At 37.2% G+C, this 23741-nt stretch overlaps 1 protein-coding gene across 1 annotated transcript in view; it reads left to right on the forward strand.

The window, feature by feature from the left end:
* Window positions 1-16353: 16353 nt before the first annotated feature.
* Window positions 16354-23741, forward strand: part of LOC118736902 (putative transcription factor capicua) — a gene marked incomplete in the record, with an annotated part of 182437 nt that continues 175049 nt past the window's right edge. Inside the window, 2 exon segments of the mRNA XM_036467030.1 lie at window positions 16354-17078; window positions 18054-18474.

A 23741-nucleotide genomic window follows, 5' to 3' on the forward strand; every position in this document is an offset into this window, starting at 1 on the left:
AAGATTCTTGAAAATCCATATTTTTCGATCGTTATTCTGGTTCTCTTCAGAAGACTTCCAATATTTTGAATTCCAAAAATGCCAAAAAATACCCATAAATAATCGTTAGTGTTAAAATATGGTAAAACAAATAAGAGAAGAAGTTTTTTGCGATTGAAAAATACTCATTTTCAAGAAATCTATATCATTTGCAAGTGTTTTTGCCCATACAAAATACATGGAAAACTTTGAGCGCTTTAAGCGACCTCTATCTACAATTTTCGATATAGAATCATCGTTGGGGGTGAGAGCATAAAAATTAGGACTTCGGATTTTTTCACATGCATTTTTGGACCACCATAATGTACATGGGGCGTTCCATACCAAACGGAGGGGGGTTCACACAAGACTGCATACTCAAAAAAACTCTAAAAAAAAAAATTTTTTAATTTGTAAATTTGTAATGACTCATTTTACTCAACTACGCTTTAAAAAAAATTCATAACTCAAATTATTGTAGAGTGCACCCCACAATACTGTACTTAAATATTGCGCAATACTCAGAGCTGCCATTGTGATTTTTTTCATTTTTTTTTTAGATGGCATATTTTCAAAAACTAATTTTGTTTATCAAAAAATTTTTAGGTGACAAATTTTTCAAGAAAAAAAATTTTTTTTAATATTTTTTTCATAAAAAAATTTTGATGTATGTGATTTTTTCAAAATTCTTTCTCGCCCCATTCTCGAGATATTTGGAAAAATATTAAATCGATTTGATTTTATTTATGTGCTGTAAAGTTTTTAGAAATGTGTTAGTCAAGCTTTCAATTTCATATTTATTTATTATTTATATTTATGCATCAATCCTAAAAATTTTAAACAAATCAAACACATGAAGTATGAACCCCGTCCGTTTTGGTATGGAATGCCCCACATACATATGTATGTACATCTTTTTTGCTCTACCTGTCGGTATGTAAGTTATGCGGTTTTACAATAGTTTTCGTAGTTACTTTTGCCCATATAACATTTCACTAATGGTAAGCAATAATTAATGATGCAAAAAATGCAAACTAAGCAAAATACACGAAGTTGAGTAAAATGAGAAAGAAAAACAACACACAAAAAAAAAATAGAAAAGAAAATGCAACCGACTACTAATGAATACGCAAAGCATGTACACACGTAACAACAATAAAAGTGTTGTATAGGGTTTGGGGGGGGGGGGGGGGGGGGGGGGGGGGCCCTGGCTACAACAACAGTTGAAAAAGTAAGTAAAACAAAAAGCAAACAGCAAACAGCCAGCAGGCAACGACATGCGACGCTCTAAAGAATGTGAGCACTAACACATACATACATATCTAAGTACATATACAAAGGCATAGCCGCACAGAAATATGGGGAAAGGAGAAGGGCGGTAAATTGAAAATAACTACTACTGTAAGTGTGGCGCTTAAGTATGTGGGAGTGTTCGTCTGCGAATGTGCGTGTGAGTGTGTATGTGTGGCATGTATTTATTGTTGGGAATGGCATAGTGCTTATTACCGTTTTGGTTGTTTGGTTGCAGCGCTCATATACATATGTACATACATATCGTCGTTTAAGGCACAAAACCGCGTATCGGCGTTCTGTAAAAGCTCGTAACTGACATTTGTGCCACAAAAAAGGTATTTGCTCACCGGAAGCTCTTGGCATCAAGCCCTTATCCATTTGTACTTAAATATCTATGCTTAGGTGTATGAAGAAGAGATGATTGGGGTTAAAAGAAAGAACCGGACTTGCTTTACTCGCTCCTACAAAAGCTTGACAACCGCACATACGAGCTTTTGCATTTGCTTGATAAGCGGTTTTGTACTTTAAACGACGATATGTATGTAAAACTAGTTTATTTAGTATTTTTCCTCGCGTCTGTGCGTTAAATAGTTGTTATTGTTAATTGTTGTTGCTATGTTTGCTTGTTTGTTGCAACCATTACGAACGAAATTTACAACTATGAATGTCTGCAGATGTAGTGGCAAGTTTGCTTGAACATTTTGTATGTATGTTTGTATGTATAAATGGTCTTATAAGTACTAAAAGTGAATGTTACAGGTGCAACTGATTGCTCGCCGTGCGTTGACGTGCGGATGTTAGGCATAGTTGATGACACAGTACGATAAAAGGCCCAAAAGAGCGATAGGAAGGAAGGAAATGAGCCAGGAATGAGCCGCCACAGGCATGCATCCAATGACATTGTGTGTGCGTGTGAATAGTTTTCAAATGAGCGTTGCGAGGAAGGAAGGAAGTTTTAATTGCAAGCGCAACGTGAAACAAATGGGCGTAGCAGCAACAAGCAGGCTTGCTGGCAACAGCAACAAAAATATCAAGGACAGACAACAACGACACAGAGCATACAACAACAAGAGATAACAACACTAGCGAGGCATTACAAATGTAATGGGCGGAAAAAAGGCAACAGCAGAAACAACACCAACAACATTAGCAACGATATAGACATTAGCTGAGTGCTTTATTGAGGCGCAGATACCTGCATACATAATGCTAGCCGTGGGTAACACAGTGCGGCGCCGCGCCATTGCGCTGATGCCGAGAGCTGAGTTACTGGCGCCGATACCGATTTTCACAACTCAGTGACGCAATGGTGCCAGCAACACCGGAACACTGACAACGCCGGGTGTCGCAAAGAACCAGCAAAGAACACCCGAAATAGAAGTGTCTCTTGTAAAATGTGCAGCACAAGGCGAATTTATACAAGGTGGTGTTGCTAGAATTGGTCGCGGTCCTTCTGAATGTGAAAATGATGGGTTTGTTGTATTTATGGGTTTTGAACTTGGGTATATTGGCGTGTTTTCTCAACCGATATCACCTTGTATTAATTCACTTTGGTGCAGCGTGCAGCAATAAAGGAAATGAGCTTTAGCCTGAAGTGGCGCAATTGCGCCAACACGCTGCGCTGATTCCAACAGTGGCGCTGGAGTTAGTGTGTCAGCGCCAAAAAATTTGCGCCGTTACCCACGCCTAATACATGCATAGTTAGTTCGAGTTCGAGTTTGAAAGAGCGAAGAGAAAAGAGGGGAAAGAGAGGAAAGAGAGCAAATTAAGTCTGCTGGGATAAATAAGCGCAGTCAGCTATGATTATGAAAGTTGAGTAGACCATGCAGACGCCAGAGCTGACGTGTTGTGTATAATGTGCATTTAATAAAAATAATGGCTCAAACGTGTTTTACAAAATTCGCGCCGTTAGTGTTGCCACTAACTTAACTATCAACAACAATAGAAACAAAATCAAACGCTAAAACATGAAAATAAAGCTGAAACCACAGCATTTTAAGTAGCGCTGATAGCAAAAACTAACATAATTAGTAAATCAAAAGCAAGTAGTTGTAGTTACTGCCGGAAAATGTAGATATGTACATATATGTAGTTCAGGAAAACCAAACCAAGTCAAAGTCATGCCAAGGGCAAGAGAATTATGAAGAGTTTCGATGGCATATATTTAATATTTTTTTTTCTCTAAAGCGAACAAGGGTACTGCAATGCCCATGTTTTACCCAAAAATGGTCTTAAATGGTTTTTTATAAATTAACTCCTCCGAAAGTTATTTAGGATCAAATTGTACATAGTACAGCACACTTGGTAGATGAATAGACGGGCGAATGTGGCATACATGGCGTATGAGTGATGTGTTGAAATGAAAAGTGGGGCATATGGAAGTTTTTGGGATTTTTTGTTAAGTGCTAAGATTCTAAATATATGTACAACACATTACTCATTCAAGGAAACTACTTAACATTGTGACATTTTCATTCACACAACATATAGACATTAAGGAAGTACTCAAGGCAGTCAGGACCAAGAGCTCACACACGGCGTGTTGAACGCTATTAGATAGAATGCGTGACCTCTTTTTAAAGTCGCTTTTAATTGGTCCTTTAGCAGAATAATATTTTATATAAGTACCATACATTGATATTGCAAGAAACTCTGTTGAGGATGAGTTGTCCAACAAAGGAACTCTTGATTCGGACTACTCACAGAGCAGCAGATAAAAGAGTTTAGTTACAAAAGATTTTGTTGAGAGATATATAATTAATTGACTTTAAAAAACTCCTTTCTCAGTGCTCTTGAACGGTTAGGTTAGAACATAGCGAACGCTGTGTGAATACCTGGACACCTGCTATTGGAAGTTCAGAGCGGAGACGGTCTTCCTTAGGCTCACGAAGTCACAACTCTTTATTGTGGGTAAGTTTATTTTCAGTTCATTTTCCGATGAGTATTCAAGAGGTAAGGCTCAGTGCATCAGTGAATCATCTCAACGTTTTACCTTACTCTGGGCAGCTATTGCGAGATTGCAATCTAAATACCTAAGATCGAACGTTTTTAGCTAGCTCTGAGCAGCCCTTCTGTCAGTCAGCAAGCCTACGAACTTTCGTACTTGCCGTACAGTGTTTTTCGCTCCAATGAATCTTACCTTAACTAATCTATTATTAGGCTACAAACCATAAGTTCAAGTGATAAACGATACTTCTAGTTGGTGGAACACCCAAACGTAACAACTTTTATACGTAGGTTAAATTAGATTGCCAGTGACCCCACTAAGTCCAGCAGGAGGAGACTTTTCGGCCATTTCTCGTTCCATTTCGGCCACAAGAATAAGTTCCGTACTGTTGTAAGTGGTGAGACTAGCCTACCTATCACTTGCTTTTTTTGAGGGAGCTTGCAGATAGCGAGCGTATTGCCTAAGCCCTTCCAGGACTGCTAATGTGAAAGGGATGTGCCCTCTCTTGCAAGTTTGTCTGCCTCCTCGTTGCCTGCTATGCCCCGGCATCCATTCCAAATGCAGACTAGACTGCTAAGACATCTCCTTTAGAGATCTGCGGCAGATCGCGACGGTTTCGAAATTATATGTGACCGAGTCAAGCGCTTTGAGTGCCACCTTGCTGACTGAGTTCGCTTTAGACTAGCAACCTACCAAGTTGGAATAATTCGGCTAACATTGGTAGGCAATGCCTTTGAAAGACAATATTGTATGCCTATTTTTATTCTTATTTCATCGCAAATACAAAAATTTGGATAGAGAAGATAGTCGTTCTCCAATGTGTATCAGTCTGCGATTCATGATTCAGGATTTTGTCCACCACCAGTCAGGTAGCCTGTAAGAGTTCTAAGACCTTCCCGGCTAAATACAAGGAGCCTTTCTCTTTGGTTATGTGATTCGCTTTGTCTACTACTAGTCGGCAGCAATCTGAGATTCCAGCTCCAGTGATTTTTTTAGATGTACCGCAGAAAGGCTCGAGACCACGTTTTGCGAGACAGTCGGCCCTTTCGTTGTTACTGTTTTGTGGGCTTTAAAAGGGTTTCACAACTGTCCACAAGCCTTGATGATATTCTAAATGAGTCTTAGGCCTTTCTGACTATCGGACATAATATTTATTCAAACCCAATTTTTCCTTCTACGTATACATTCTCGAACACAGACTTCGATAGCGAAATATGGCGGCGTCTGTGCCCATTGACAGATTTTACTGGAATCTTAATCCAAGTACGCCTGCCGCAGTATTCTCGTCGTCCATCTTCATAGAACCCTTTGTCAAACGTAGATATCATCGCTTGACAGCAGTTCCTTTCAAGAATTCTAACCTTTTAGGGTTTTTCAAAGGAAGATAAGGTCACATTTGCGTTTGATAAAATTTTCAGTAGTAGGAGTAGTACATGTGTGGGAAGTAAGTGACCTAAAAAGAGTTATAGAGAGTAACAAAGCAGAATTTTCAAGTCAACTGATGCAACCAAAGATCCTAGAATTGTTGACTAGAGCAGAATATAGCTAAATATCTAGCAAAATACTAACGAAAAGCTAACCTTGTTTATTCCGGATTTTCAATTTAATTAGCTCTTCGATTCAAAAGCAAATTCAATATCATTTTCAAATTGTTTCCTATTTCATCTTACAACTCATCTTCACATGCACTTACTTGATTTTGGCCGCTAAAATGTGATTACAAGAAAGAAAAATTTAATTAAGCAGCTCGAAGAAATTGCAATCAATTTAACCATTACCCAATTACCACAGCACTCAGCTCTGCTATTCGCTGAATTTTAATTAATTTACTCCTTTTTCAATTTTTACTGCCTTAATAGTCACTCAATGCATATGCATACCAGCATATATATATATGTACATACATATGTACTTACATGATGACTAATTGTAAGCTTAAGTCAATATGTGAAAGAAAAATGGCAAAATTGGCAAATTTATGACAGCAATTATTTGTTTTTTTTTTTTACTCACATTCGTTATGCGAGTGATGATGGCGATGCGATATTTGGATTGGAACAGCCTTTTATGATGTGTAAGTGGTGAATGCTGATTAATCAAATTATTGATCGCGGTTTATGCCATTACATATGTATGTATGTACATGCGTAAAAGCGTTTAAAATTATATAAACTTCGTTATAAAAGTTGAATGCCACACTCAAAGACTTTAGGCAATATTTTCCCACGAATATGAAATGCATTTTTTTTCTTACAAAAAATGTGCGTATTTTACTGAAAATCTCCAAACAATTTCCTTCGTCTGTCCGCTGTTGCCCTGTCAGTAAATGCCATTACTTGCACGCAGTGAGGCCGCACTCTTGATGAGTCCGTAGCGCCTGCTGCATTCGCATGCCTTCATTCCTTACATTTGCACACACACACACTCGCTCACAAACATAAACAAAAGCACGCATGCATGTGTGACTGCATATGCAGCAACACATGGCCGCAATGTTGCGACTAAATGCCATTTCAAGAGACAAAAACGTGCGTTTAGTTTTCAACTCGTCCATGCCACGCAACAACACTACGGCAAGCTAATTCTCTGCAAACACAACTCATGGAAATTCTTGCTTGCTAGCAATGCAATTAGAAGGCCGTAAGGAATTACTCGAGTAGTACACACATGAATACAAACATGGGCACACTGGCATACAGTGGCACACCTGGCGACTTATTATGGGCAGCATTCGTTCGGAGATGGGTGGCATAAATATGGAGAGCTGCAAGCAAGCCACATGGAAATTCTTCAAAGCCCTGAAGCTGTGAATTTTTGAGCCCAAGAGCAGCTTAACAGCACAAATAAACATGCAACTATGAATGTGAGGGGCCAAAGTCGAGTGCTGGTCGGCTGAACACGTTCAAGGTGGCAAATATGTAAGTATGCTGAGCTTTTCGAACGTTCAAGAGCGCGCCTACCGTTGTCGTGTGTTCATTGACACTGACCGCCTGATTGTGTGTGTGTGTGTGTGTGTGTACTGTAAATGGATTTTGAGAAGAATGCAACTAAAATAGTTTTTAATTGAGTCATAGGCTAGGTTGAGTTGAAGAAGAGTAAATTAATAAGTGGAATATGAGAAAGAAAGAAAGAAAGAAAGGAGGAAACGAACTTGTACCTGTTAAGGCATTGCAACAGGTATTTGAATGATCCACATGTTTGTACACGCATTTGCAGCAGCGTTGGGCTATTTATGTGTATATATATATAACCAACAATTTAACTAAAATAATTTCATTATAGAAGCTTGAAATCGCAACCACTTTGGACTACGATTTGATGAAATTTTCCTTGAATGTCGGCACTCTTCGGGTATGTTCACATAGAAAGCGGGGCCGAGCCGAGCGGAGCCGTTCCGAGCTGGGTGAAGGTTTGGAATTTGCTATTGCTATATGAAAGTTTTCATACAGCAAGCCTTTTCAGAAGCGTTTAGGAGCTGAAAGCCAACCAGTTTTTGATATTGCCGTTTGTTCTGAGACGAAAAAAAAAACGAGAAATTCGAGGGATATTTTTGTGATAGACGAAAGTTACTCTAACAGAACATATCTTACTTCCAGTCCGAGAACCAATCACTAATTGTGTAATGTACCAACGTATAGGTTGGTAGTCTCTTTCAATAATTTAACCTTTAATCGGGCATCCTCCAGTATAAGTTTCTCCAATTTTTTCCTATTTGCTTCTGTAGCGGCACTAGCGGGGCCGTCGGAACGAGATTCATCTTCAATACTCTCCCGGAAGGATTTCTAGTTATTCAAGGAAGAGATGCCGTGAAAGATTTATGGTTCGGCAACTGCGAATACCGGAGATAATGGAGCGATAAGGTTTATTTTAAGTATTAAAGTTAGTACATGTAGCAAAAAAGAGATAAGCCTCATCTGCGATGGAAGGACTCCTCCGATTTTTGCTAAACGCCTTGAACTTATCACATAAATGGAGGAACCTACAGTTTTACCCCACCTCCGAACGGCAAATGATTTTAGGTAGCAACACACTCGGAGGTTTATAATTGACTGCAGAAGGATGGGCGCTGTTGGAAAAAACTTTTTCTAACCATGGATCAAACCTTGGCGCGGGACTGGCACGATAGCGAAACGACAGGCAAAATTACCTAGGCGATTATAGCACTTTTTAAGAAGAAAAAGAAAAACGCAAAGAAGCTGCATACTATTTACTGCTCCAATTTCTAACCAATTTGAGTGCATTGAAATCCAATTGGATGCAACTATGTACATACTTTGTTTTCTACTAAGCTTAGGGAATTTATCCACCCCCCCTAATTATAGTAACAGCTCACCATTGGCGACAGTTGGCACAATAAGCACAAGCAATACTTAGTTCTAATGAAATACTTACAAGGAGCAGTGTTCTTAAATTAACTTACATTTCACTTAATTGTAATTGTTGAAGAAAATTACGAGCGCTGTAATGAAAACCACCAATCCCTTCCATCCAAGAGCAACACAAATACTCGCTACGAAATTATGTCAAATCAGTGAATGCATTAAAATCCAGCAGCAGCCGCCAGCAAAAACACTCGTAACAACCACTCAGTCTTACCTTCTCACTCTCCTGCCTTTTCCAAAAGCATTTACGCAGCCATAAACTTTGTTCAAGGCCGCCGGCTGTACGAAATTTACGATCGTAAAAGGGTTGGTCCAAACCCGCACTAAACATTAACGAGCAAAAGCACTCTTTATGGCAGTTGGTTCTAAAAAAAACACAAAAAAACTTTGTGACCAGCAGGCATGGGTGAAAAACAATTTTCTTTTAACTACGTTTCGGCAACGAAGTTCAAAAATTAAATGTAAAGTATAGCCGTAATCAAAGAGCAACCCTACATAACTTAACCTCGCAAGCCAGTACCGCTATTTTGTTGCTAAAGTTCAAGTAGCACCCATAAATTGGAGTTGATTTTTTGTGAGAAATTAATGGCGGTGGAACTTGTTTGTCACATAAAATGTCACTTAAGCGATAAATGAAGAACATTTTTTTTTTTGGTTGAAAGTGGACGAAAGCTTACTTTTTGGTGTTGGCAGTGTTGGCATGAGGTGAATTATTTAGCTCAGAAATCATGTATTAGTGTGTGCACCATTAATGGCAAGTGACATGCTACTTTTCAATTCACACGCGCACATTAGGGATGTTCCTATTAGTTAGCGAGGATTATGGCGAATTTGCTTCTAAAGTTGTTAAGGTAGAAATGCGCACATAAGCCTCGGCTGAAATGTGCAGAGACAGCATTCCTCTTAGATCTAAGTCACCAAAGCTCCTCAATAAGACCAAGTGCAGTCAGTCGACGTGAATAGGTTTATAATAAATATACATAGAACCAGGTTTGAAATATACAAAAGTAGGATTTGAACTGCAAACAACAATTCCTGGAAGGAATTCCCGGTACCTTAGAGACCACAAATGAGGCGTCAAGACTTCAGATTTCTTGAAATTCTGGTGAAATCCCATTTGGTAGTTATGGCCCTAGTATAAGGCTACCCGTGCCTATGGGAAATTCTCGACCTTCTTTCATGCGGAGGTCTACACTGTCAATCGGTATGCATTAAGAGCCTCATTGGACTTCTGCAACCGGAAAAATCTGCTCCTCTATTCCCTTGCTGAATACAATAATATCCAGCTACTATGGGCACCAGGTCACAGGCGAATGAGGTAGCGGACGCGGCAGCCTCGGCTTCAATATGCCCTAAACCATTCCTTGAAATAGATTCTAAAATGATTAGGAACAACACTGGCATAGTGCAACAGGACTTCGGCAAGCCAAAATCCTCTTGGGGGTACTATCTAAAAAGACAAACAAACTTATAATTAGCCTTCCTAAAGAGAAATTTTAAATTCGAAAAATAAGGACACATCTTTATTCATACATATGTATGTATGTACATAACTGCCTATCGTTATTTTGTTCTCCATATCTTCTTGCACCCGGCCCGCTTTACATCCATTTCTTCGTCGTCAATCGACGGTCGCACTAAAAGCAAAGTTTATCGTGGACTGTCACCCAAAATAAATACGTAACCAAAATATTAGGACACCGATTGGCATTAAACTATAAACCACAACAACAACAACAACAATACAAGCGAAAGAACCGTTGTATGCCGATAGTGACCACTATGAATAGCGGCATATTTTTTTATAACTTCCGGTTACGAACAAAAGTCAAATCCCAGCAGCCACAAAAGCAGCAAATGATGCATGAACCCTCAGTGAAAAGCAATGAAAAGAATAAAACATAAGCGAAAATCAAAAGATAGGGCGGATAAAGAAAGGGTGGAGAGGGCAGAGCGTTCCCCGTTTTTTTTTTTGTAATTCCCAGTGATACATTTTTATTTTTGTTTATACACAAATATTTATCATTTTCCCAGGGAAATAGTGCCATTAGTTAGAATGAATGACCTGACCGAGGGCATAAAAGCATAACAGACAGGTGAAAAGAATGAGCGCTAAAATTCACCGATATGCCTGCCTGGCGAATAAAAGCAACTTACTAAGTACATACCTACACATATGTACACACTTATGTACATTAGACTGCATCACCAAAAAAGTTGCAGTTTTTCCGCCGGGATTACAAAATCTATTATATTTTAAGACGTCCACCAAAATATTTCCGATTTGAAAATACCTCCAAAAATGGAAGTTTTTATGAATAAAAATAGTTTCTTAAAGAACTTTTTGAAAAAAGTCCCCTCAGATGACAAAACAGATTAGGCTTAAAAAATCTGCATAAAAATATTTAAAAATCGTATCAACGGAATCGTAGTAATGAGATTTGTGATGCTGTTTTTTCATTTTCTTCAAAGATTGATTTACGAAAAACTTAAATAACTGGGCCAAAACTATTCTCATTTAGACTTATGGGATCTCGGTGGAAAGGTATTTTCCTCTATTTTTATTTGCGTGCAAAAAAAGTCATTCGTGTCCCAATATTTTTTTTTTTAGATAGCAACACATCTTAATCCAACTTTGCATGATATTCGTTCATCCTACCTTTCTCTTTCATCCTTTGAATGAGTTTATTAACAAAGAAATAAAAAGGGTGAGAAAATACCTTTCCAATGATATCTTACAAGTCTAAATCGGGAGAGTTTAGGCTCAGTTATTCAAGTATTTCTTATACCAATCTTTGAAAAAAGTTAAAAACAGCATCAAAAATCTCATTATTACGATTTCGTTCAAAATGTTTTAAAAATATTTTTACGCAAATTTTTTAAGCTTAAACCGTTTTTCATTTGAGGGGATTTTTTCAGAAAAAAAAATCTTTAAGAAACTATTTTTATTCATAAAAAACTCCATCTTTGGAGGTATTTTCAAATCGGTCCAGCTCACTTAAATCTTAATATTTTTTCGAAATATTTTGGTGGAAATCGTAAAATATAATAGATTTTATTAATTATTAAGATTAATTCCAATGGAAAAACAGTACCGATTTTTTTTTTGTATGGGGAGTGATGCAGTCTAATGTACATATATAGTTACAAAGAAATAAATAAAGATTGTCGGCCGAGGGCCGGCCTGAGTAGGCAAAGTTTTTGTGTGAAGTAGTAAACTGAAAGAATTTTCCAACTCACATAGGAGCTGTCAATCGAAAAGTGTGAAGGGGGGGCGGGGGGCCGCAAAAGTGTGCGGGAAGGTGCGAGAATATCACGAATGTATCATAAATATATTTATTCGGAGATGAATAAATGTGCCCACTATCGGGTGTAAGTACGAATGTATGTATGTATACCTGTCAGCGGCGGTGCTGGCCAACCATACACCTGTTCCTTGAGTAATGCGCACAACTTCTGTTGTTGCTGTTGTTATAGCTGTTGCCATTGCGGCTTAGATTTATGACCAGGAAGACTTTATGCTTTCATTTAAGTTTGTAGCACGGACGGTCGGCGGCCAATCGACAGTGTAGGACAGGTACGATATGCTTATTGGAGTGCTATTAGTTGTTGTTTATTTTTTATTTTTTTTTTTTTTGTTATGGATAATATTAAGCAATGTACTCGTATTTCATAAGTTTTAGTTTGAAATCTGTGCTGCCAATATCTTCCAGCGCATTGTTGCTTATGAAAGCGGGCCGCACGAAGCGATGGAAGAGCGAGAAGCTTATTCCTTGGTAAACTTCAATTATATTTATGTACATTGATTTGATGTAGAAATATTTTTCCTTCAACGAGAAAGTATTTATGCATCTTTCTTCACCACCTCTACATCATCTGATTACTCCAAGTCTACTGCATAGTATCTCTGCTGCAGATTCGCCATTAGAGACTCCCGCTCTGCAGAATTCTCAACAGTTATCTCACAAATACTTTGCTGTTTAGAGGAGCATATGTCTTCTTCTTCTTATTTGGCACTACAACCATTTGTCGGTCTGGGCCGAGACTAAAAAGCTTCTCCAGTTGCCTTTCGCCTGTGCGAATATGCGCCAGTTGCTCATCCCGAGTGCAGACAGGTCCTTCTGCGCTTGGTTCATTGGTGCCCCGACTCGAAGAATCTTTTTACTGGAGCGTCATCATCCATGTGTACAACATGGCCAAGCCAGCGCAATCCATGTCTTTAAAATAAATTGTAAGGTTCGTGACTCCCCGCAATGCCTTCTAATCTTTGTTTGACATCGTCCATGTTTCTGCGCCAGGATGAAATACTTGTTGAGCGTCGGCGGATTGAAAAAACTGCAAGAGATTGAATCGCCTTGTCTAAAACCTCGCTTGGTCTCAAACGGCGCGGAGAGGTCCTTCCCAATCCGAACGGAGCTCAAGGTTGTGCTCAACGTCACTCCACATAGGCCGAGTTAGTTTCGCGGAGATCTCAAATTTAGACATGGCGTCGCGCAGGATGCTTCTATTCGTGCTTTCAAAAGCGGATTTAAAATTCGCAAAAACCTCATGTGTGTCGATTTGCATATCTAATATCTTTTCCAGGATTTGACGTGCTATGAAAACCTGGTCAATGGTGGACTTCCCAGGTCTGATACCACACTGATAATGTCCAATCAGTTGGTTCGTAAAGGGCTTCAGTCTGTCACACAGTATCGTCGACAGGACCTTGTATTCAATATAAAGAAGGCTTATTTCGCGATAATTGGCGCAAATGGCGAAATTCTGCTTAATGGCTGGTACATGCGCCCGAGCAGCTCCGGTAATTCTTTGATCTTCAGGACGATCGTCACATGGTCTGAGCGATAAATTCGCTCAAACCCTTCAAGTCGCCAGGGACCGATGGCATCATACCTCTCTGTAGAGGTAAACTTCTTAATGAACGGATCAAAACTTCGTGTAGGTTACTTCTGTCAGCAACTCTCCGCGAAACCTATGTTCGGGCTTCCGGACTTGTGCAGTGTCTTTCAGGTGGAAATAGCTGCCATCAAGGAAGCGGTAGACTCACTGCTAAAGGGTGTGATGGTGCACACGAAATCGGTAAAGGAATGTCTGACCTCTCTATCAATCGCAACGTAGTACTTGAAATTGTATATTCTGCTAAATACGTAATAAACAGGACGAAAGAAAGCGATGCTCCTTTTATGACATAAAAAAGGTAAAGAAGACGTTTCTCTGCTGCAGCAAATGTTTTTATATTTAGAACCAAGTTAGTCCCTTGCGTGGGGCAACCACTTTGACCTAATCTATACTTTGAGCTATGAAATAGTTGGTCACATTAGTCATACTACCTATTTTTGCGAGTCTAATAATAACCAACAACTTCTTCCCCAGCGGTATGAAGTGATGGAGAGATGGAATCCCACTACTCATTTATGTCCAGGCGATGAGGAGTTGCTTGTGTAAGCTGGATTGAGAGTGAATTGCAAAATTTCTCGGCTGTACGTTGCGACTGCAGTTTTGCAGCGTCGAAGTTTCTACGCGTTTCCTGACGTACCTACGTTCTTCATTGCAAAGAGGCGCATGTGGACCTTAGCTGCAACAAGATAGTGCCCCCGAGTCAATGTTGGCTCGCCGGATAGTGCGCACGTCAAGAACGCTCGAAGCGGATCTTCCGTCCACCCCAATATGATCAACTTGGTTTTCGACAACAAATTTCTGCGCATTCTCATGGCCGCTGTAATAGATTTTGATTTGACTTTATTAATTATTTTTATTATTTATTATTATTATTTTATTGGTAAAAAACACAGGTAAAATTTTAGTTATTTTAGCGCATATCAGTGAGGGCGACACCTTGTTTTATTTTAACGAAATAGAGGGTATCTCACTGCGACATCTGCCGACTAAAAGCGTATCAGTGTAGAGATCATTGATACGATGGAAAAAGCGCTATCTACCCGTCAGGCCAAGGAACTCATAACCATTTTGCGCCACCTACCGGTGCGAAGCAACAAATTTGGTACTTGTTCGAACCGGTTTGGCACCAAATTGTCGCGAATGGGTTGGCAACTTTTTATTTTCACATTCCCAAGTCAAATGCTACAGGGTTGCCGTTCTCGGCTTTCCCTACCAAAATTGGTAGCTTTTTTCACTTTTTTTTTGCTCATAAAGCAGAAAACATCTCTAATAGTTTCAACAATGACAACGATGTTAAAATATTTTAAACGGCACTCAAAAGCAAACCACTTAATAAATATACGAATTAACAGAAAATTCGATTTTTATCATACCAAAAATTAAAAAGAAAACAGTCGAAGTACATGTCCATGTATATGTATATAACAAACTAACCTTTTTTTGCCTGTCAAACGCCATTTTCTTGATTAAAAGAAATGATAGAATAGAAGCCATTTTGATAGGTTTTTGAACCAGTTCTTGGTAGAAAAGAAAGTGCAGTGGTAACCCTGAAATGCTACCCTGCGGCACGGTTGCCACTTTGGTACAATTGTACCAAATATGGGCCTTTTTCTCGGTTTGGGCCTTTGGGCCTTTTTTGTTTGTTTTGGGCCTTTTTGAAGTCTCAAAATTTAGGAACATTCGAAAAATTTCCTTCATCAAAGTTTCAACTTTTTGATAATAAAGTGCAAGTTTCATCCAACTAAAAAATCGTGTTGATTTTTTTTTTACTTTTTGATTGGATGCTGCTTTTGGGGGTGTTTCTTTTTATATAACAAGTGCAATTTGCATTTTATTTGATACGAAATTCATTCTTGCATTGAGAAAAGTACAAAAATCCGTTACCACTTTATTAAACTAAAATTGTATGGGCTATAAAACTGCATACCCAAAAATGTTCTAAAGATTCAGATTGAAAATTTAAATTTTGATAGAAATTTGTCGAATTTTCCTAAATTTTGTTTTACACTGTTTATATGGTTTCGGTTACAGCATGGACGTTTTTTTAAAGAAGAATAATAAGAAAAAATTTGTTCGCAAAACATTACGAATATTTAAAAAAAATCAACACGTAGTTACTTGTTGGAGTCACTGTATATATTTTAGTTGGACGGCAAAAAGTGGTACATTTTATTTTAATTTAAGCCTTTTTACTTGCATATTGGGGTACACAAAATTTTCATGAGGTGGCAACCACACCAGCTAAAAGGAAGATTTACAGACGGTCGTAAACAAAAAACGTTTTTGTTTATGTGCACCATGAAGGGGCAAGAAATTAAGAAATAGACTAACCGAATACTGTACACTCGTGATTGAAAAGTTTCATGTATTTATTATTATAAAATAAAAAAAATATAAATTTAATGAGTGCGACCGACAAAAGGCAAATGGACGATTCTAATTGGACTGCAAGTGTAAGCACAGTTGCCACGCTCGAAAAATTGAAACCGACAAAAACTGGAAATACCCAAATTTTGTTCATCTCTTTTATTTAACAACTTTGTAGTTTCATATAAAGACGTTTTTAACTAAAACACAGATTTTTGACAGTTGCTTTTTTTTTTTTAAAGATTTGCTGCAACGTGCATCGGTGTCCAATGCTAGTAATTATGCAATTATATTGTTATAATTACTTTCCAAACAGAACCAACATTGCAAAACCTACCAAATTTTAAAAATTACAACAAAATAAAATTAACTGGCAACAGTGGCGAACATTTGACAGCAAAATGTCTTGTCGGCCAGAGTGAATTTGCTTTTGAGTGTTGAGTTCACTCCGCGTTGAGCACGGCTGAGGAACGGACGTTTTTAAATGAAGGCTGTCGCGTTCATCGACTTGGTGATAAAATTTGTGAAAAAAACTTGTCTACTTTTATCTTACAATACTTTTAAAAACCTGTGCAGTGCGAAATAGCACAACAAAATTACTTTTTAAATGTGCAAAAGTGTAGAAACGTTAAATATTTAGTGCTGGACGGTGAGGAATTACGAAGAAATCCATCCAGAAATAACTCTGAGGAAAAAAAAAGTAATGGAAAAAATTTTTGGTTATATTTTTTTCTGCTGGCAGCAAAAAGAGTGAAAAGAAAATGGCGCAAAAGCAAATAGGAAAAAGACCGAATGAATGAGTGAGTGAGCGAGTGAACGCGGCGAACGTCAATGAGTGGAAAAGGAAAAAACCAAAATAAAGTAGAGAAAAAATCGAATTCCTTTATAGGTGTGTGTTTTTGACAACCAAAAGAAATAAAGAAAAAGAAAAAGGGGCAAGAAAACAACAATGAATGAAAGAAAATTTTTAAATACGCTGAAGGAAAAGTTCAATTGCGGCCCAGCGACTAAAAATTTTCCTTATACATACATACATATGTGCACCAACAAATCATAAGGAGGTTGAATTGGAAATGTGCGCAGGTAGGCGCAGCAAATTGGCGACGGAACATTTTCTGCATGCGAGGGACATAGATGGAAAAGTTTTTGCTGGGAGATTGAAGGCAAAGAAGGTACGTGTGTTGACACATGTGACCACGCAAATGGCTGTTGTTGGCGGCGTACGAGGCGACTTGTGCGCAGTGGCCACGGTCACAGAGGCACATAAAATGGGCCTCGTCCTGGTCAAGGAAAGGAATACATCTGCTTTTCGGGAAAATATGTACTTAGGCTGTAAAAAGTATGCGTATTTTTTTAAATTGGAGAAATTTCAATAGTGGTACTACCACGCTCCCTACACCTTACTGCCATAGGTGTGTGACCAACCTGATTCAAGTGTGTGTGTGGTATTGCTATTCGTTCTAAGCCTACTCACCAGCGCGTCGGGTCGGGTCCAACTTACAAACATACATATGTATATCTGGTAGGTATGTATGTTTTGTTGTTTTGGAGACCGGGCCAACAACAAACCGCCTACCACATACCCAGCCGTCAGTCAGTCCGTCCGCTCACCAAATTTCTAGTTTTAGTCGCGAGCTCAATTGCTTCTTTGTTCGCTCGCCTGCTCACTCGCTTAGTTGGGGATATTTTACTGCCACAACCGCCTATACACAGCTGAATCGCGTACGTTTATGTACATATATGTGTATATATATTTTGTATTTTCCTCAATGAATGAAACATTTTCCACGGCAAGTGGAAAACCGTTCGCGGACCAGAGCGGCACTGCCCGACCCAGCCCGGTCTGCTGCCGACGAGATATGTAGCATGTGTAGGCGTTATATGTAGGTGTGTGGGTTATAACGGACTGAGCTGCAGCCAAACATTCGTTTGCTTCGAGAGCTTATTGGACGTCTGGCTTGGCCGAATAGTGCGTTGTTTCGTTATATCGCTCAGATTACTATTGCAGTTAATCACAAAAATACACATACCTACATTAATTCAGAGGGTCGGATGGATATTTGCTAAAATATATACATATACTTGCGCAAGCATTATGCATACGTATGTATGTAACCGTTTGTCAGCTAAAATGTTGTGAATTTCAGTATAAATTTGGTGCGAAACTATGCAAATTGTGAATATACAGTAACAAAAATAAACAAAGTAGGTACATACTATAATTTTATAATTGAGGAAATAATGGATCTGTGTGAATTGAGAAATCATTAAAATAATGTACGATAAAAATGTATAAACTAATGAAATAAATACAATATTAGTGGATAAGATTTAACAATTTAATGAGTTCATAACAATGTACACAGAAAGAGACGCAAAAAATTGTAAATAGTATTCAACGTACATACATACACACATATAATAAGAGAAAATCGTGACATTATAAGTTAGTGATTAATACAGTGACAAAATTAAAAACTTTTTGTGCTCTATCCAAGTTGCCAAACGATGCTTCAGTAAAACTGCGTTGGTCCTCTAAAGGATAAATTTTGCTGCTACTTCATTGACGTAAGTTTAAAAATTTTTTTACTGCAAAAAATTTCTTACCACACCATCTTAATACGCAGGGATTGTCTGCTTACGCGCGCCATGGTAACTTTTAACGTGTATTTGCGGTTAAAGGTACCGTAGCGCGTGTGTGTACACACTGCCTAATACATAATACCGACAGCAGAATTTGCTATAAATATTTGAATTATTGTTACATTATACATAGGTAATACATTTGTTTTATGTGTGAATGGGTGAGCTCTTTTAGAAACAGTAAAAGAACCATATTTACAGACATATATTGACGCTTTTATTGGGTATTGGCATGTTAGTTTTGCTTATTTATTCACATTTAATAAAACAAAATAGGTACCTGTTATAAATTTTTATTTTTATTTTTCAAAGTAGTTAAAATCTCAATGGACAAAACTAAAGCACCCCCATATTGGTGTTAACAAACATGTTTCCTGCAAATATTTTGTAGAAAATCCGTTATTTTGGATAACTGCAGCGCATCTTTTAGGCATTGAAGATATTAAGTTATCGATAACATCTTGCGATATGCCCTCCCATGCTATTTTTAAAGCTTTTAAAAGATCGTCCTTGGTCCTACAGTTTTCCCTGTTGATTTTCGTATTAACGATCTCCCATAAGTTCTGAATGGGATTGAGATCATGGGATACCTATACAGTGGCGTTCAAATTAAGATCATCAAAATTGAAAACTTTATAGGTGCAGAACTTGGAAAAAATTAAAAAAAATTCATTAAAATCTGATTTTTTAGAATTTTTTTGCATATGCAGTGTTGCAATTTTACAACTTTTGTTTAATAAAGTGCAAGTAAAATGTAATTTATAAAAACGGGCGTTGATTTTTTAATTTTCTTTTTAAACGCTCTTGTGCATTTTCTTAAATAAGAAATTTATGCTTGTATACAAAAAAGTGCAAAAAGCCGTCACCAAAAAAGAAATAAAAAATTCTCAAAAGTCAACGCGATTTTGTACTCTAAAAAAATCTTATTAAAAAGCTCAAAATTTTTATGAAAATTTGTTAATAGTTTCATTTATAATAAAAAAAAAATTTACTTTAAAAACCTTGCAAATATTTAACAAAAATCACCATGTACTCACAACTGCTCCTCATTGTATATGAAAAATTTATAAAACTACATTTATTTCATTCTAAAATATTCAAAACAATTTACTGTAATTCACGTTACAGGAAATTATTGTAGACTCTCTTTAAAATTATTTTCCCAAAAAAGCTTTCTTAAACCACTTTATTTAAAAATGCATATTGCGAACATTTCATTTGCCTCATGAGTTTTTAAAACTGGTTGCAAGCCTTTTCAAAAATATTTTCCAAATTAAAATTTCTTAAGCCTCATTAATTTGATACCCAAAGGGTAATATGTATTTCGAATTTTCAAAGAGCAGGGAACTTTATATTTTTTATGTTTTAAACCATCCGGCCGGCCAAGTCGTTTTCGAGATTCAGCCGCGTACTCCAACGAACTTAACATTTTTAACCGACTTCCAAAAAAGGAGGAGGATATCAGTTTGTCGGAATATTTTTATTTTTTTTTATTATTATTTTTATCTTTTTATGTATGTTGCCGCATAACTTTGGACCACGTCAAATTTTTCGATAATTTCATTTTGCAACGGAAAGGTAGTGTCTCAGAGGTGGTCCCATACTAATTTGGTTTAGATCCGATCATTGACACATGAAATATATAGCTATATACATATATATTTTTTAAGTCGGTTTTTTTTTGCTAAAAATTATCTACTTATTAACATAAGAACTACAAAGATATTTTTATTATTCCGATATCTTCTGTACATACACTGCCGGAACAAAGTATTGGCACAGCAAATATTTCCCAATATATCCAATAATTTTCGCCAATTTCGTATAAAAATATAATAATAATAATAATAAATTAAATAGAAATGAGATAATTTAACGTAAATCAAGAACCAAATGAAAAAAAATATTTCTCATTTATTTAAGCCACCACTGTTGAGGAAATTCAGAAAAACACCCAAAGGAATACATAAATTTTTTATTTTTTTCTTGAAATCTCAGCTATAGAAATTATAAAATAAAATGTGAACGTACTTGGTTTATGTGAAGTCATTTGATCGGACATAGTAATTTATGGTGTAATGTGAACATAGTTTAAGACTACTTCTCTTGCACTGCCATTATTTCCAACTAATTTTTAAGTGCATGTAGGACAAATGCTTCAATATTCAAAAAAAAAACACTGCCGCATTTGCAATTTACGGAAAAAATTCATAAAGGTATAAATTCGCCAAACAAAATGTTTGCTAGTTCGCCATTAATGTATTGTGCCGCGAAACAAAAGCAACAATCCATTCGTTTGGCAATCATTTGCAATGTTCGCGCATTGTTGGGGTTGGGGCATTCGCTCGTTTGTTCTTTGATTCGTCGGCTCGTTTATTTCATTCATTTCAATGCTCCACCACTTTGCTTTTTTATTTTAACACGCCAATTGCCTGGTTAACAGGCAAGAAATTTTTGGTATATATTTAGTATGTAAGTATGTATATGTATTTGAGCAAATATGGATTCTTGACTGAAGTTTTGTTATTAGTTTTATTTCTCCTTTTTATTTCGTTCCTTGCTGAAATGCTACCCACCAGTGTTGCCGTTGTACGACTTTTTACCCTTTTAGGCGACTTTTTTTTAATTTTTTGACCCTTTTCCAAAATGACGTGACTTTTGCCCCTTTTCATATATTTTGTTATGGGAAATGTTAACAGTACGATGCTATTAAAAAATATTTCCTCCTGTAAGTACGAAAAAATGAACCGCTTAAAAGTTTTAAGGGAAATGCAACTCTTCTCGCAGAAACTCCTTTTCTATGTTTTGTTTAAAGCTTTCCCGCTATTTTTTTGCATAACTTTAACAGCGGAACGTTCTAGCAGACTTTATAAGACATGTAAATTTGATTTTGACTTGGGATCTCAAATTTTTTTTTTCACTAGTAAAGAAAAGTAAAAAATAATATGGTGAACCCTTTTTTCGTCAATTACCCCCTTATTGCGATTTTCTGAAAATACTCAACGGCAACACTGCTCCCCAGCGGAACAATCACACACACTCGTATTCACTTTTATACTTAATCGGCTTCATATCATGCAGTGCCTCTTCTTCTTGTTTCACTACTTGTTACTGTTGGTTGTTAGTTTGCTGCTCCCCAACCCAGCCATTGCACACATATTCCATATATTTTCATGATCAGAAACACATGTGAGCATCCCTTCAGGAAATGCGAGCATTTTGCCATGCATGACGAAAACGTTCTGCAGAACGAAGTAAAAATTCCTCTTTGTTGGACAATCCATTTCATTTTAACAAACCATGCAATGTGAGGAAGCTAGTCACACAATGAATGGGGAATCCTTTCTTAATCCTATTTTTGAAATGAATATCGAACATTTAAGATTTGTTTGGTGAACAGTGAATTTTTATTATTTCTTTCGGAGTCTCCAAGAGAAGCGATAAGGAAAGCTGCCATTTTATTTCCAAACTGCAGGATATTTCGAAAAGGCTGTCAAATTGATAAATTTCAGAAAGCAGTTGCATGAGCAGTCATGAGCGAATTGCGGATTGCTAATGCAGCACGAGCAAGTTGAAATATATTTCCGGAATCGATTTACGCTCTCTCAATTGCAGCCACATCTTGCCATGGGCGTAGCCAGGTAGGGACAGGAGGTGCACGAACTTTCCAGTTTTACCTATATATATATATATATATATATATATATATAAATAGTACGCTGAAATGCTAGCTTAATAGCGTCGAGCCCAGCTTCTATTTAAATATCCTTATACAAAGTTTACTTTGAATATACTTTTTTTCTGCAGTCCACAAATCCTTTTTTGAATTCAGGACAAATAAAATGAAGATCGAATTTAATGTTGTGTCTGACGGAATTCGAATCGTATTTAATATTATTAACTATTTATGTCTACATAGTAAATGTTACATAGTAAAGTAAAGAAATAAACATACAAAAAATATATTGTTTTTCTTTTTGATATTTTCAGATCTATTCTGTGCCCGTAACAAAAATTTTGTAACCGGTAAATAAAGTTCCTACTAATTTTAAAACCCCGTTTCGCATTCTGTGCACTTTTGTAAATTTTGTTACTATCTCATAAGCTGGTAATACGGTTTTACCACGGCACCCCAATTACCTAGTTCGCTCTCTCATTCGTAATTCGCACTCCAATCACCCTTGGAATTACGTAATTCGCCATACAAAATTTTGAGAGCGAATTACCTCATTTGTTGGTAATTCAGATCCAATTACCGTGCGAATTACGAATAAATCGGTGCCGTCTTTAATTTTTATCAGAAATTTATCGAAACTAGCTCAGTAATCTAAACTTGCATTTTTTCTGAGTACGAAATGTAAACTATAAGTGTGTATATCCCTAATTTAATACGGAAACTTATAGATTTTTTAGGAAGAACCTACATTTTACATCAATTTTGCAGTGTAGAAAACAAAAACAAAACACGGATACAGAGAACTGTCAAATTGAATTAAGAATGTGCCCGTAGGAATGGGATAATTCGCTATCGTAATTGGAGGAGCGAACAAAGTAATTCAGGATGCCATGGGAAATGGTATAACAAAATATAGCCCCGTGAAATATGCAATGCCAGAGTTTGCACAAATCTTCATAGCTAAATTGCTGAATATCTTAACTATATTACCAACATACCTAGAATTGCGGTCGCACAATTTTCCGGTTACAAGACCATCGGTATCGTTCAGAATAGACGTGTTATGTCCAAAAGTAATTAGTTATAGGTTATTTGAGTTATAATGCAGAGATAATAACCCCTGACCCGGTCGTCGCCGTAGAAGCTTTCCTCAAAGAAAATGTACAGATAATATTTTTGTTGCAGCGGCTTACTTAGCCCCGACTAGATTGGCTTGTCCATCAAACGTTGTTGTTGTTATAGCCGCCCCTACGACAACATCAAACGTTGTCGCCAGGCTCAGCTGACTGGACAACATATACAGATAATAGTGACCTTTAGTTCCGCCCTAATCAACTTCAAGTTAACTTATAGTTAGACGCATTTCCAGCAGCGTATGTAGTACATACATACATACATACATAAGTACATGTAGTACGTATACAAACGTATGTATGTATATAGTTATTCTGTTCTGCCCAACTTGTTCATGTTCCAACTGGGCACCTTACTATTCATCTCCAACACAATCCAAATC

This window comes from Rhagoletis pomonella, unplaced genomic scaffold (genome assembly GCF_013731165.1).
Source record: "Rhagoletis pomonella isolate Grant_MI unplaced genomic scaffold, Rhpom_1.0 Rhpom_scaffold_00001, whole genome shotgun sequence".
In the NCBI taxonomy this organism is placed as follows: Eukaryota; Metazoa; Arthropoda; class Insecta; order Diptera; family Tephritidae; genus Rhagoletis; species Rhagoletis pomonella.